Source organism: Ziziphus jujuba, chromosome 4 (genome assembly GCF_031755915.1).
Source record: "Ziziphus jujuba cultivar Dongzao chromosome 4, ASM3175591v1".
Classification (NCBI taxonomy): Eukaryota; Viridiplantae; Streptophyta; class Magnoliopsida; order Rosales; family Rhamnaceae; genus Ziziphus; species Ziziphus jujuba.
This window is the reverse complement of record NC_083382.1, coordinates 10429156-10443326: the sequence shown is the minus strand read 5'-3', so window position 1 is coordinate 10443326 and position 14171 is coordinate 10429156.

Sequence of the window (14171 nt, the reverse complement as noted above, 5' to 3'; positions counted from 1 at the left end):
TTATTCTAGTTTAATTTGAGAGCTAGCGGTATTAACATAATAATAATAATAATAATAATAATAATAATAATAATAATTTGAGATATTAAAAGGAGGTCTGATTGGAATTTTCATTGAGAGTAACGAAATTATGGGAAGCTTTTAATGATGTGCACTGCAAATAAAGTAGATTTGAAAGAACTAATGATGTGAAAGTTTCTAATTGGATATTGGACATATATCCTACGTGATAGGCCGTAATATTGAATAATCTCTCCAATCATTTCATGTCAAAATGATATCAATAATGTTATAGAATTTTTTTGGGTGAACTCTAATAATCTTCATGAGTTCGAACACTTCAGCCTTGACTAGTAGAAATATATATATATATATATATATATATATATCAAAATCAATTTATTTGCTATTTCATTTACCAACTAGCGTAATAAATTATATGGCAATGTTACATTGGCTTACATTGAATTTTACTTTTTTCAAAAAAAAAATAAAAATTCATTCATTTATATATTACTTTTAACTATTAATATATTAAGAAATTGTTTTTCTTATATATGTAAATAAATTGATAATATAAAATGGCTGTCGTATAGCATCACTCAAAATTATAAAGAAAAACACCGAAAACAAGCGACAGGAGACGTTCTTGTCCTTCGCACTATACCCAGGTAGTCCGGTACACACATGTGGAGTAAAAATGTGGTTCGGATTGTAATGACTTACAGTGTGCGAGACTAGTGCTTTGAAATACACCTGAGGGGCTATGTTCGTGCTAGCCTCGGTGAGATACAAAAAAAAAAAAAAAAATATCTGGAGACTTAAGAAGGCTTAAAATTTGGGATATTGCACTTATGAGGCGTGCTTGTTTGTAAGAAGTTGGACATACCTTCTGAGCATTAAAAATGTATTTTTCTATACCTCAAATAATGACGTATACCATCTACCCTTTATAGATATAGTTAAATTCAGTGGATATTTTAGAATAGACTAAATTTACCATGACCATGACATGAATAGTTTTCAACATCCGAAATATAATCACGTGTCCAATATTATAAATGAGATGAACTTTTAGAAAGCAAACACACTATAGATGGCTGTCTCACACCCTTATTTATTTATGACACACAATAATATTTATTTATTGCTATATATAGTTTATTCTAAAAAGACATCCTTTTATAAAATTAGCTTGTACAAGCATAAAATATCATAATGCGAACCTTGAAATCATTTTCAAAATTTAAATTGATATAGTTCATCAATTAGGGGTCGGCAGCCCTCTTGAAATAATTAATGTTGCAATAACTGTTGGGGTGTTGCCATTGTCTATATTGACACAATTTCTTTGAATCCATATAGGCATCAGCACCTTGCTCCTGACCAGAACCTCCCAATTTTTTTGGCACAGCTTCCATCAACCAATTTGAAGTGCTTGGAACTTGGTAAGTTCTGAACAATTAAAAAAATTTAAATTTTATTTAAGAAATAAATAATTTGTAAACTTACGATATTATGAACCTATATTTCTCATAGTACTACTACCCAAACAATTTACTTTTACCAACAATAATAATAATAAAGTTTTTGGACCACCATGAATTTTTGCACTAATTACTTCCTATATATTGCATTGGATTAGCATCAGTACTCTCTAAATATTGTAAACGGTTCAAAATCTTCGCATGATAACCTTTAAACAATTAAATTATATTAATCATAGTAAAATTTTCATCCTAACTCTACACCTGCATAGGGAAGGGGAATATTCTCATGAATATATTTTGATTGTTAAAAAGTTATGGTGAAAATGTTTTGAAATGCTACAAGTATTTCCGATAAACAATTATGATTCGCATGTTTTTTTTTTCTCCTCCTAATATTAAAGTAGGATTTGAAAAAAATTAAGATATGAAATTATAAATAATAAATTAATTAAAATTGTGCATAGAAAATCATAAAGCTATAGATGAGTTCATTAAATGCTTCATATAAAGAGTGATTTTGGCTTTGTATACGTGAAGTGTCAAGTCCCACTTTTTATTTTAGTTTTTAAATTTAAAGAGTCTATTGAAGTTATGAAAATTATTTATAACTTTTTTAAAATAGAAAAGATGATGCTTTTAAAAAACTTGTTGAAGATGCTTTTTAAAAAAAGCTCTAATGAGTTTTTTTTATTAATTTTTAATATAAAAGGTGATTTTGGCTTTCCAAATATAGAGCCAAATCTATTATTTTATTTTAATATTATATTAGTTTAATTCAATGTAATACAAGTTTTCATACCATTATATAATATTTGAAAAAGAAGTATACAAAAACAAAGATGAAATATAAGTATAATACTAAATGGTTATGATGAAAAGAAGAATAAAAGGTGTTGTTGAATATCACTTTTAAATTTTACTATTTATTTTAAAACATATTCTTTATAACTAAAATTATGTTTTCAATTTTAAAAGGTCCGTTGAAAATGTTTTTATAATTAATGAATGACAAAAATTATGAATAATTTTTTCTTTTTATTAATCAGTAATACGGACATTATGAAAATATTTATTAAATTTATTTATCAATATAATAATAGATAATATAATAACATTTAATATTTTTAATTTACTTATTTATTTAATAATTTATTTTTTATATTTAAATTATATAAATATACTAATTAATAATATTTTAATACATATCATTTTATAAATATTCTGACACGTTCCATATTACTGTTTATTAATACCTTTGGCAACTATAATTAAACATTAATAAAGCGAAGGCATATAAAGAAGTAAGGGTAAAAATGGAAAATAACAAGGAAGAAGAAAGAGACAATCGGTCATGCAAGGTGCAAGGAAAATGATTTACCAAAAAACAAAAACGTGCAAGGAAAATGAGCTGGCAGCATTAAATGCTAGAATTAAGTTAGATGGCCATATTTGGAAAATGAGCTGGCGGCATTCAAACGCACGGTATGAGCTATTGGAAAGCCCTTTTTTTTTTTTTTGATAAAAAGAAAGCCAATTGTGAATTGAGTTTTAAAGCCAATTTAAAAGCCACGTAGCATGATGAAAAATAAAAGGAACAAACCAAGCCACGGATTTTTCCAGGGTCAACAAATATTTCATTTTTTTTTCCCTTCCACAAATTCAAAATTAATTATGATCAATGTTGAAAATTTTAATATTGATAAAAATAATTTAAATATAAAAATATTAAATATTAATAAAAGTATATAAAAATTATGAAAATTAATAAAAATTTATTTTAAAAATAAAAATTTTATTGGAATTTTAAAATTAATTTAATTAATTAATTATTAAATTAAAATTATAGTAATATTGAAAAGATATTATATTTTTCTTAATTAATTGATTGATAATAAATGTTAATAGTTAAAAATATATTATTTTATTAATACAAAAATGCAAATATATATATATATATATATTTGATAAAATTATTTATCAATTAAGATACGTAGAATAGTTATTACAATTATATATATATTGTATAAATATTATTTTAATATTATAAAGAACTTTTGGTGGTTAAAAATTATTTTTTTTCCTCATTCTGATTTTAGAATGTGAAATATAAAAAATAATTATTAAAAAATATTTTTTTTTTGCATATAATTATTAATATACCATCGATATAAATATTTAATAGTTAAGTTTGCATATATCAAATTCCATCAATATTGAAATTTTAAATCTTGATTTGTAAAAATTATATTTCTGCATATCTTTAATTTTTATCTACGTGTAAAAAATATGTTTCTACATATCTTTAATTTTTATCTACTTCATAATATTTATACAAATATTATTTATTAATAAAAAATAATAGATAGATAAATTTATAATTTGTATACTAATTTTTTTAAAAAATATATTAGATAAATTTATTTAATATAATGTTGAACATTATTTATTAAAATTTATTAATTGCAGTAAACCCTTGTATTTTTTTAAAAAGAGCTTTTTTTGGCTCTAAATAGAGCTTTTTCACCCCCCAAAAAAAAAAAAAAAAAAAAAACTATACCAAACATATATAGTTTAGTCCACATGAATGAAGCACTTAAGACAGATAGACTATTCATAGAACGAGCCAACAAGTTAATTAATGGACCATTAAATCCAAGAAACAATAAGGAAGAGAAAGTGATAAAGTTAGATCACGAAGTGATAAGGTTAGATCTAGACTTCGATAGAATGAATGTGCCTTGCTTAGGGTCCGTTTGGTATAGTTGATAAAAATAGAATTTTAGTCTATAGAATTTTATATAATAGATTTTTTTTAAAAATATTTTTTATTAAAAATCTAATAAATATTTGATTGTAAATAAAAAAATATATTAAATGCTCATTGAGTTTCTAAATAAGTTAAAAGAGTTGTATTAAATGTTTATTAAATTTCCATATAAATTAAAAAAAAAAAGAGCTTTTGACTTCAAATAAAGCATTTTCACCCAAAATATATATATATATATATACACACCAAACATATATAGTTTAGTCCACGTGTATGAAGCACTTAAGACAAATAGACTATTCATAGAACGAGCTAACCAGTTAATTAATGTACCATTAAATCCAAGAAACAATAAGGAAGAGAAAGTGATAAAGCGATAAGGTTAGATCTAGACTTTGATAGAATGAATGTGCCTTGCTTAGGGTCTATTTGGTATAGTTGATAAAAATAAAATTTTAATTTGTAGAATTTTATATAATAGATCTTTTTAAAAAATATTTTTTATTAAAAAGTTAATAAATATTTGGTTATGAATAAAAAAAAATATTAAATGCTCATTGAGTTTCTAAGTAAACTAAAAACGTTTCATTAAATATTTATTAAATTTCCATATAAATTAAAAAAATTTTTTTTAAAGAAATACAAAATTTGAGCTTCTCTAAAACAAATTAAAAAAACTGTTTTTTTATCAACAACAACTTATTGACTCTGATCAAATATTTTAATTTTTTAACAAAATATCTTTTGACCTTTAAATAGAATTTTTGGTTAAAAAATAGACTCTGTGAAACAGATACTTATATATAGATTCCATAACTAGGTGGGAGTAAAATGCATCTTGTATCGTCCCATCAAGAGTTTTTCTAGATTGTTGGTAAGAAAACCATCAAATTTGATTATTAAGAAAAAAGATCCTAGTTTCAAAATTTTATCTATATTTCCATCTATCTTCAAATTATATTTTGCAAATTTTATCAATATTCAATTAGGTTTGGGTCACGATCCTAATGATTTATTTTTTGGAAATTATTTTTTATTTTACAAAAGAAAAAAGGCAATATTTTCTGAAATAGATAAATTTAGAAAAAAGTTTAATGGTCGAACCTGATTGACCTTACTCTAGTCATCCATGTGAAAGCGGTGGGACAAATAATTGACGTGCAATAAAGGACATGTCATTGCCTTTTTGTGTCATATTGCTTATTTTCTTTGTATTTTCTTTTGTAATTATTATAATGAAAATACTCCAACTTAAAGTAATTGTACGAGAGAAAAAGTAATTTTGCGGCCAATAGCTTTTGTTTCCCCGTATTATTGAAAATATAAAAAACGCATTGAAAGATAAATTAATTGAGATTTGGGTCATTTATTAATTCCACCTAAATCTGTGCATTTCAAATCTATCAAAATGTTTTGCTTGTCAAAATTTATTTCTTAAATGATGTAATAGATAATAAATTAATATTTAATTAATTTATTTTTTAATTATTTTTATATTTAAATTATATAATTATATAAAATTAATAATGCTTTAATATGTGTTATCTTATAAATAAATTTTATAAATATTTTAATTTTTTTATTAATATTGTTGGCAACTATAATTAAACACATATAAAACAAAGGCATGTAAAGAAGTAAGGGTAAAAATGGAAAATAATAAGGAAGAAGAAAGAGACATTCGGTCATGCGAGGAAAAAGATCTTGTAAAATTCTCGACACATTCATTCACGTCAGGAAAAAAAATAAACAAAAAAGAGTTCGGATGAAGATGAAGATAGAAACATGATGCAATATGTCTAGTTTAAAAACTGCCCTCTATTCCGCATTGGATGATTTTTGTAATTACCCATTTGTATTTATCTTACTTCTATAATTTTAACATATATGATATTTTAGCGGGATAATTTGTTTGACCTTGGTTTATGGCTTAGTGCGCCAATTCGCTTACCAAGTTTTAGGATACCAACCGATTTGATGTTGTTTTATTGGCTTGCTTGGGTTTATTTATCAATTAATGTATTTAGTTTATATTAATTTTTCAATCGTTTACTTAGTTCTATATTAGGGTAGCCCTTTGTCAACTTTGCCACCATGACTAAAAGAATGTGTTCCATCATTTCTCTAAATGGTTAGTGCCTTATAAAATTTTGGACTTCTTGATCAGCTGTGCTTGAGGAAATTTGCAGTAACTGTGACAGTTCAGACCACCCACATGAGATATTGTCCTCTTTGGGTCTGGAAAATCCTCTTACAACCCAGCCCTCAAGGTTTTAAAAGGCCTTTCAAGGGAAAGGTATCCACACCTACTTATATGGAGTGTTTCGTTCCCCTTTCCAACCAATGTGGGATCTCACAATCCTCCCCCCATGGGGCCCAGGGTCCTTGCTGGCACACCGATCCGGGTCCGGCTCTGATACCATCTGTAACAGCCCAGACCACTCGTGTCCGATATTGTCCTCTTTGGGCCTGGGGAATCCTCTTACAACCCAGCCCTCAAGGTTTTGTCAAAACGCGTCATACGGGAAAGGTATCCACACCACCTTTATAAGGCGTGCTTCGTTCCCTTTTCCAACCGATGTAGGACTTCACAATCCTCCCTTCTTGGGGCCCAGCGTCCTCGCTGGCATACTGATTCGGGTCCGGCTCTGATACCATCTGTAACAGCCCAGACCATCCGCATGAGATATTATCCTCTTTGGGCCTGGGGAATCCTCTTACAACCCAGCCTTCAAGGTTTTAAAAGACCTCTCAAGGGAAAGGTATCTACACCCACTTATATGGAGTGTTTCATTTCCCTTTCCAACCGATGTGGGATCTCACAGTAACTTTCCATCGTAAATATGAAAATTACTGCATGCAGAGAGTAAAAGAACAGGTATGACTTCATTGCAAGTTGATCTAAGTCAAGAATTTCTGAAAAGCACTACAAGTCACATTCTCACGTTGACTTGTGGAAGCATTTGGAGTTGAAATATTTTAGCAACTTAACAAAAACCAAGTTGATGATATCCTTGAAAGGATAAACAACTCAGCAAATGTTTTTTTTATTTTATAATTAATATTGTTATCTTCATCTTCATAGATTTCAAAGCAATCGACTGTAATGCTGAAATATTTTAAAATCATTATACAATGCTTTCTGGTGTAGTAGTTCAGAAAAAGATATGATTTTTAAGATGACAGTATTCTTCCTTGCTTTTCTTGAATCGAAATGTGAAATAGACTGAAAAGGATGATGGAGATGTTAAAGTACATCCTCTTTGCATATTTTGATGATATAGCTTTCAAAGCTCTAGTTCATGCCCAAGCTCAATCTAGTTTGAGACTAATATATAGAGAATTTCATTGATTAATATCAATATTGATTTGCATGAAATTGTATGGAATTTACTTCAATGTCTTTTTCTTTTGTCAGGTTTCATCGATGTTGATTGTGGTATAGCAGAGAAAGCTAGATACACTGACAACAGTTTTGAACTACATTTCAGATTCAATCTTCATCCAACTTGTGTTAGCAAAAGTATATCATTGCAGTACAATACTGATAACACCTTGAACAGCAGCTTGGGAATGTTAGAAGTTTCCCTGATGGAACCCAAAACTGCTACACGCTTAAGCCTGTACAAGGCAAATCAGGTAACAGATATCTTATCAGAGCAAGTTTCATGTATGGAAATTAAACGATGCCAAAGATACTTTACTGGTATTCGATTTGTATCTTGGAGCTAGTAAATAGGATTCGGTGAAATTTTGGAAAATGTATCTAGCATCATAGTCATGGAGATCATGCATATCCCCATCTCAGAATATGTATTTGTATGTCTCAGACTATGGAACACCTTTCATATAAGCATTAAAGCTTAGACTCTTGAGAAATTCTACATCCTCTGAATCATTAGTACTCTACCGACAATTGGATATGGGTTCGGAAACCAATAAACCAGTTAGGTAACTATAATCAAGCATGCACTAATCTTTTTCCTTACAAGTTAAAAATTACTGATTCAATTATATGTTTCTTGTTTAGGTACAAAGATGATGTCTTCAATTGTATCTGGAGGCCTTATCACTCCTTTAGCTGCAAAACCTTAAGTACCTTGCTTACAATTGGATGCTCAAAATAATTACCAACAACCATCACTAGCCATGCAGACTGTTGTCATACCAAGAAATGCTAGCAGCCCTCTGGAATTTTACACGTGGCCAAGTAACTGCATAGTATTATGTTACATGCATTTTGCCAAAATGGAAAATCTCGAAGCCAACCAATCCAGAGAATTTAACATCTTCGAAAATGAAGAAATATGAAATGGACATATAACTATTGGTTACTCGCAAACAACAAATATTTTTAGCACATAAACTCCAAGTGGATATAGAATTGATTATTCAATCCAAAAAACCAAGACTATTTTTCTATGAAATTCTCGACTGTTAAAGTTGATGACTTGAATTATAATTGGCCCGACCTGAAAACCTCGAGGGGCGATCCATTTGATAAAATTTATTTTGTGGAATTTTTGGGGGGAGCGAGGGCTTCGCCCCTGCTGTACGAACCGATCTGACCTGTTTTTGACCTGGTTCAATTTTAGGTTTATTATGTACTGTATGTTTATGCTTTTGGAGTTTTGTTGGTTGTATTGAGTTTAGTGGTCGCTCTATTTTTTCACCTTTTGTACCAATTTTTTGAAAAAGGTCTTGCTTCTCGCTGTCCGTGGTTTTTTTCCGTTAAGGGTTTTCCACATAAATCTCTGTGTGTTTTGTTTCTACTCTCATTCTTCTATTGCTATTGTTCTTGTCATATTTTTGTAACATCGACCCATATATCTAAGACAATAAAAATACATCCTTTAGTTCAAATCATTAATGCATGCTTAAACCAATTTCAAACTATTTTCTCGCCTATCTATTAAGCAGGGGGCTTCAATCCCTTCTTTTCATTTTTCTATCTCCAATCCCATCCCACCACTTAAAATATGACATATTATTTAAAATCCCAACTCATTTTCCTATTAGCTCTTTTTTCTAACTCTGCTTCATTTCTATTTCACCCTTGTCTACATCATCAATTTCAACAAGCTTTTATCAATTTTTGACTTCTTCTTCTTTTTTTTTTTTTTTTTGGATCCACGATATTAAATGTAAGAAATTTTACACTTTTTATTTTTTAAATATCCAAACCCTCCATCTACCATCTTTCTTGCACACTCAGATTTTGACAATCAAGACTCAAACAGAGCCAATATTCAATAATTGCATGTTGCTTTTTCTAAAGCATTTAGGTATAAAAGCTTGACTAATTTTTGTGGTATTGAGGTTTGTTTTTAAAACACCGTTTATCCCAAAAGCTTATACTAATAGGAAATGGGCATAATAATGTATATCAAACTTATTTTTAATACACGTCCTCATTGGTAAACCCATTAAAAGGGAGAAGAAATTAAATTCTATCTTCAAACCATTTTCTCACATATCTATTAAATAGGGAGCCTGGATTCTCTGTCTCCATTTTCCTATCTCCAATCTTCTCCCACCACTTAAAATATGAGACATAATTTAAAATTCCAACTCATTTTTCTAGTATCTCTTTTTTATAACTCCGCTTTATTCTTGTTTCACCCTTGTCCACATCATCAATTTCAACAAGCTTTTCTCAATTTTTGACTTTTTTGTTTTGGATCCACCATATTAAATGAAAAAACTTTTTTACATTTTTTTTTTATATCAAAACCCTACCACTGCTTTCTTTCTTGCACACCCTAGATTTTAACAATCAAGACTCAAGCAGAGTCGATATTCAATAGTTGTGTGTTGCTTTTTATAAAGCATTTAGGTACAAAAGGTTGACTAATCTTTGTGATGTTGAAGTTTATTAAAACACCATCTATCCTAAAAGCTTAAGCTAAAAGGAAATTGGCCCAACAATGTATATCAAGCTTCTTTTCAATACACATTCTCATATTTAAGCCCATTAAGAGGGAGAAGAAATTAGGCTTATGCATGCAAAACAATTTAAACATCATCAATTTCAACAAGCTTTTCTTAATTTTCGGCTTTTTTTTTTTTTTTCGATCCACCATATTAAATGAAAGAAATTTTATACATTTTTTTTTTAAAATATCCAAACCCTACCTCTGCCTTCTTTCTTGCACACCAAACGTTTTGACAACCAAGACTCAAACGGAGCTAATATTCAATAATTGCGTGTTGCTTTTTCTAGAGCATTTAAGTACAAAAAGCTTGACTAATCTTTGTGGTGTTAAAGTTTGTTAAAACACCTTTTATCCCAAAAGCCTAAGCTACTAGGAGATTGGTCCAATAATGTATATTAAGCTTATTTTCAATACACCATCCAGTGTAAGCCCATTAAGAGGGAGAAGAAATTGCGATTTACACATTCCAAACAATGCAAACATCATTAATTTCAACAAGCATTTCTTAATTTTTAGCTTTTTTTTTTTTTCTTGGGATCCACCATATTAAATGAAAACAATTTTACACATATTTTTTTCAAAATATCCAGACCCTACGTCTACCTTCTTTCTTATATACAAAGATTTTGACAATCAAGACTCAAACAGAGTCGATATTCAATAATTGTATGTTACTTTTCTTATAGCATTTTGGTACAAAAGCTTGACTAATCTTTGTGGTGTTGAGGTTCATTAAAACATCCATCTCAAAAGCTTAAGCTACTAGGAAATTGGCTCAATAATGTATATGAAGTTTATTTTCCATACACTCTATCATGTGTAAGTCCATTAAAGGGAGAAAAAATTGGGTTTTACACGTGTCAAACAATGCAACATCATCAATTTCAACATGCTTTTCTCAATTTTTGGCTTTTTTTTTTTTGGATCCACCATATTAAATGAAAGAAATTTTACATATATATTTTTTTTAACAAAAAAATCCAAACCCTGCTTTTACCTTTTTTTTGCACACCATAGATTTTAACAATAAAAACTCAAACGGAGCCAATATTCAATAATTGCATGTTGCTTTTTCTAAGGCATTTAGGTACAAAAGCTTGATTAATCTTCGTAGTGTTGAAGTTTGTTAAAATACCATTTATCCTAAGAGCTTAAACAACTAGAAAATTGGCCAACTAATATTTGTGATGTTGAAATTTGTTAAAACACTCTCTATCCTAAACTAATAAGAAATTGGTCCAACAATTTATACCAAGCTTATCTTTAATATACCTACTCATGTGTAGACCCACGCTAATAAGAAATTGGCCTAACAATATATATCAAATTTATTTTTAATACACCCACTCATGTGTAAGCTCATTAAGAAGAAGAAAAAATTGGGCTTTATATGTGCCAAAAAAAAGGTGTGATAGAAAGAGGAAGAGTGAAGGTTGGGGTTCATAAAAAATATTAATAAAAATAAATAAATAAATTTTCTCATTTAATATTGTGGGCCTTAGCAGGATTTGAGAAAGGCTTGTTGCAACAGATGATATGGACAAAGATGGAATGAAAAGGAAGCAAAGATAAAAAGAGAGCCAATAAAGTTAGAAAAAAAAAAAAGGAGTTAATAGAAAGGTGAATTAGAATTTTAAAGGATATGTCCTATTTTAAATGGAGGGACAGAATTAGAGAAAGAAAAATGGAAACAAAGGATCCTGGTCCAACATGAGGAATTACAAAAGCAAGGTGGCTCCACAATTAAACGTAAAAGGAGAGAGCATTTTAGGGTTTAAAATAAAATAAACATCAAGGCAAGACGATGGATGCGACTTATGGCAAAATTTATGAATTTATTTGAAATGACATGACATTTTTTTATGGGAAAGATCGGCAAAAGGGATATATTTAGGAACGGAGGATTTAGATACATTAATTTTGTGATAAGAAAGAAGATTTATGTATCATCCTATAAAATTTTAATACATAGGTATTTTCAACTTTCATCTAAAATGTTTACAAAATATACTTGTTGTACCCTTTAAGTAGTCTATTTATTGGTTTACTAAGATAGAATAATAGTACAAATCACTCTATTCTCAAATAATTATTTGAATTTAAATCCACCATCATCAATATATATATACATAGATATACAATTTTAATCCAATTAAAATATTCTGATTTTATCAAGTTATGGTACAATTCAAATTAGTTAAGGTAAATCGGTCATTTTGACTAACTTTTTTTATACTATATTTTGACTTTATAAAATTAGAACATTCTAGATAGATAATTATTTTATATATATAAAAAGTAGTATATACATTAATTATGTAATATTATTCTATTTTTGATAAAAATCAATTTATGATTACTAACTATTAATTGGCAATAGGTGTTAACATTTATTTTTTAAAATTGAATTAAATACTAATAAATATGTATATATAGTTGTAATATTTTTTCCTATTGATGTTTTTTTTTTTTTAAATGTTTGTGTTGAAAAATTACTAATATGTATTTTCTCATAATGATACATATAGAACTTTGTTATAAAAAAATTATAATGGAGATTATAGAACTCTTTTAAAATTCAAAATGATAAGCAGGTCGGGTCAAATAATGGTTGACTGGGGTCCGAGTTCAACTTTCTTGTGGATGAGGCTTATATTATAATTAAGTGAGGGAATAGATTGTAAGATCAGTGGAACCAAAGATTAAGCTATGTGTACCTAGCAATAGCCGACATGTGTTTCGATGGCAATGTGATAGAGATCGGACGGTTTCTAAATAACATGACGTTTGAGTATTATAAAGGTGTGGAGATTGTTATACCAACAAAGCAGATGTTAGAGGTGGGGTCCTATGTGTGGCAATCGGAGGGTCCAACATGTTAGACGCTTCAAGTAGTATAATTGGAAACTTCCATTAACAAAATCTATGGGTGGAATGTCATCTGGCCAATCGTAGAGTTGGGTTTGGTAAGGCTGATTGTATCAGGTCAGTGTAGTAAAGTTTATGATGGTAAGTTTTTGGGTAAATGCTAAATCGGTAATTATCTAATTGGACTTTTTACGTGAAACTATCCAAATATCAACGGACAGTAGTAGATCTGAAGTTGGAAATATTATTCAGTAGAACAGCTAGCGAAAAGAATCCTAAGAGGATAATTTGACTCCGATTGAGATTTTTAAGAACCGAACCAAGCTACTTTGTTGTTTTTAGATATTTCTTATAATGAAACTAAACAAATTTTTATAGATCTTTTAGAATTAATCCCCATGTTATTTTGAACTTAACCATTTTTTTCTTTATATTATATCTAAGTCTCTTAAAAAATCATAAAATTTGTAGTTAACGTTATTGTATAATTTTATTTTTTGAAACAAAAAGTGATTTTTCATATTGCTATAAGCATTTACTTAAAGAAAATGAAGATATGTATTGGTTTTTTGTCATAATTAAACTAAGTTATATAATTACTAGATAATAAATTTTTGTTGCATAATCAAATTTAAAAATTGTAGAGTAATTAATTTTTAGAATTTTTGTAAATTTAATGCCATTCACAATTTGCCCCCGCACTGTCTCAAAATCCCTGCCTCCGCACTTGGACAAACTAATCATTGTTCATGACCAATTTTTAATGTCATATAACACACGTACCTCAAAATCTCTGAATGAGGGCATTCCTCCTTACTCGTTAAGACATTGGTATTCAATTCAATCAGAGATTTTGACCAAAACACCACAAGAAATTTAATCTATATAAAACAAAAATCTTAATTATAAATATAAAAATTGTCATCGAAAGTGTACGTTTGTGGGGGTTAAAAAAAATAGTATATGTAACTAAGATTTATGGTAAAAAAAAAAAAGATATTTGGTATTAAAACCAATAAAATTTGTTACTATACTTTTTGAACCAGAGCTATAGTAACAAACAATCTATGAACCCAGCTTCTATGGTAATGAATAAAAAAGCATAATTTA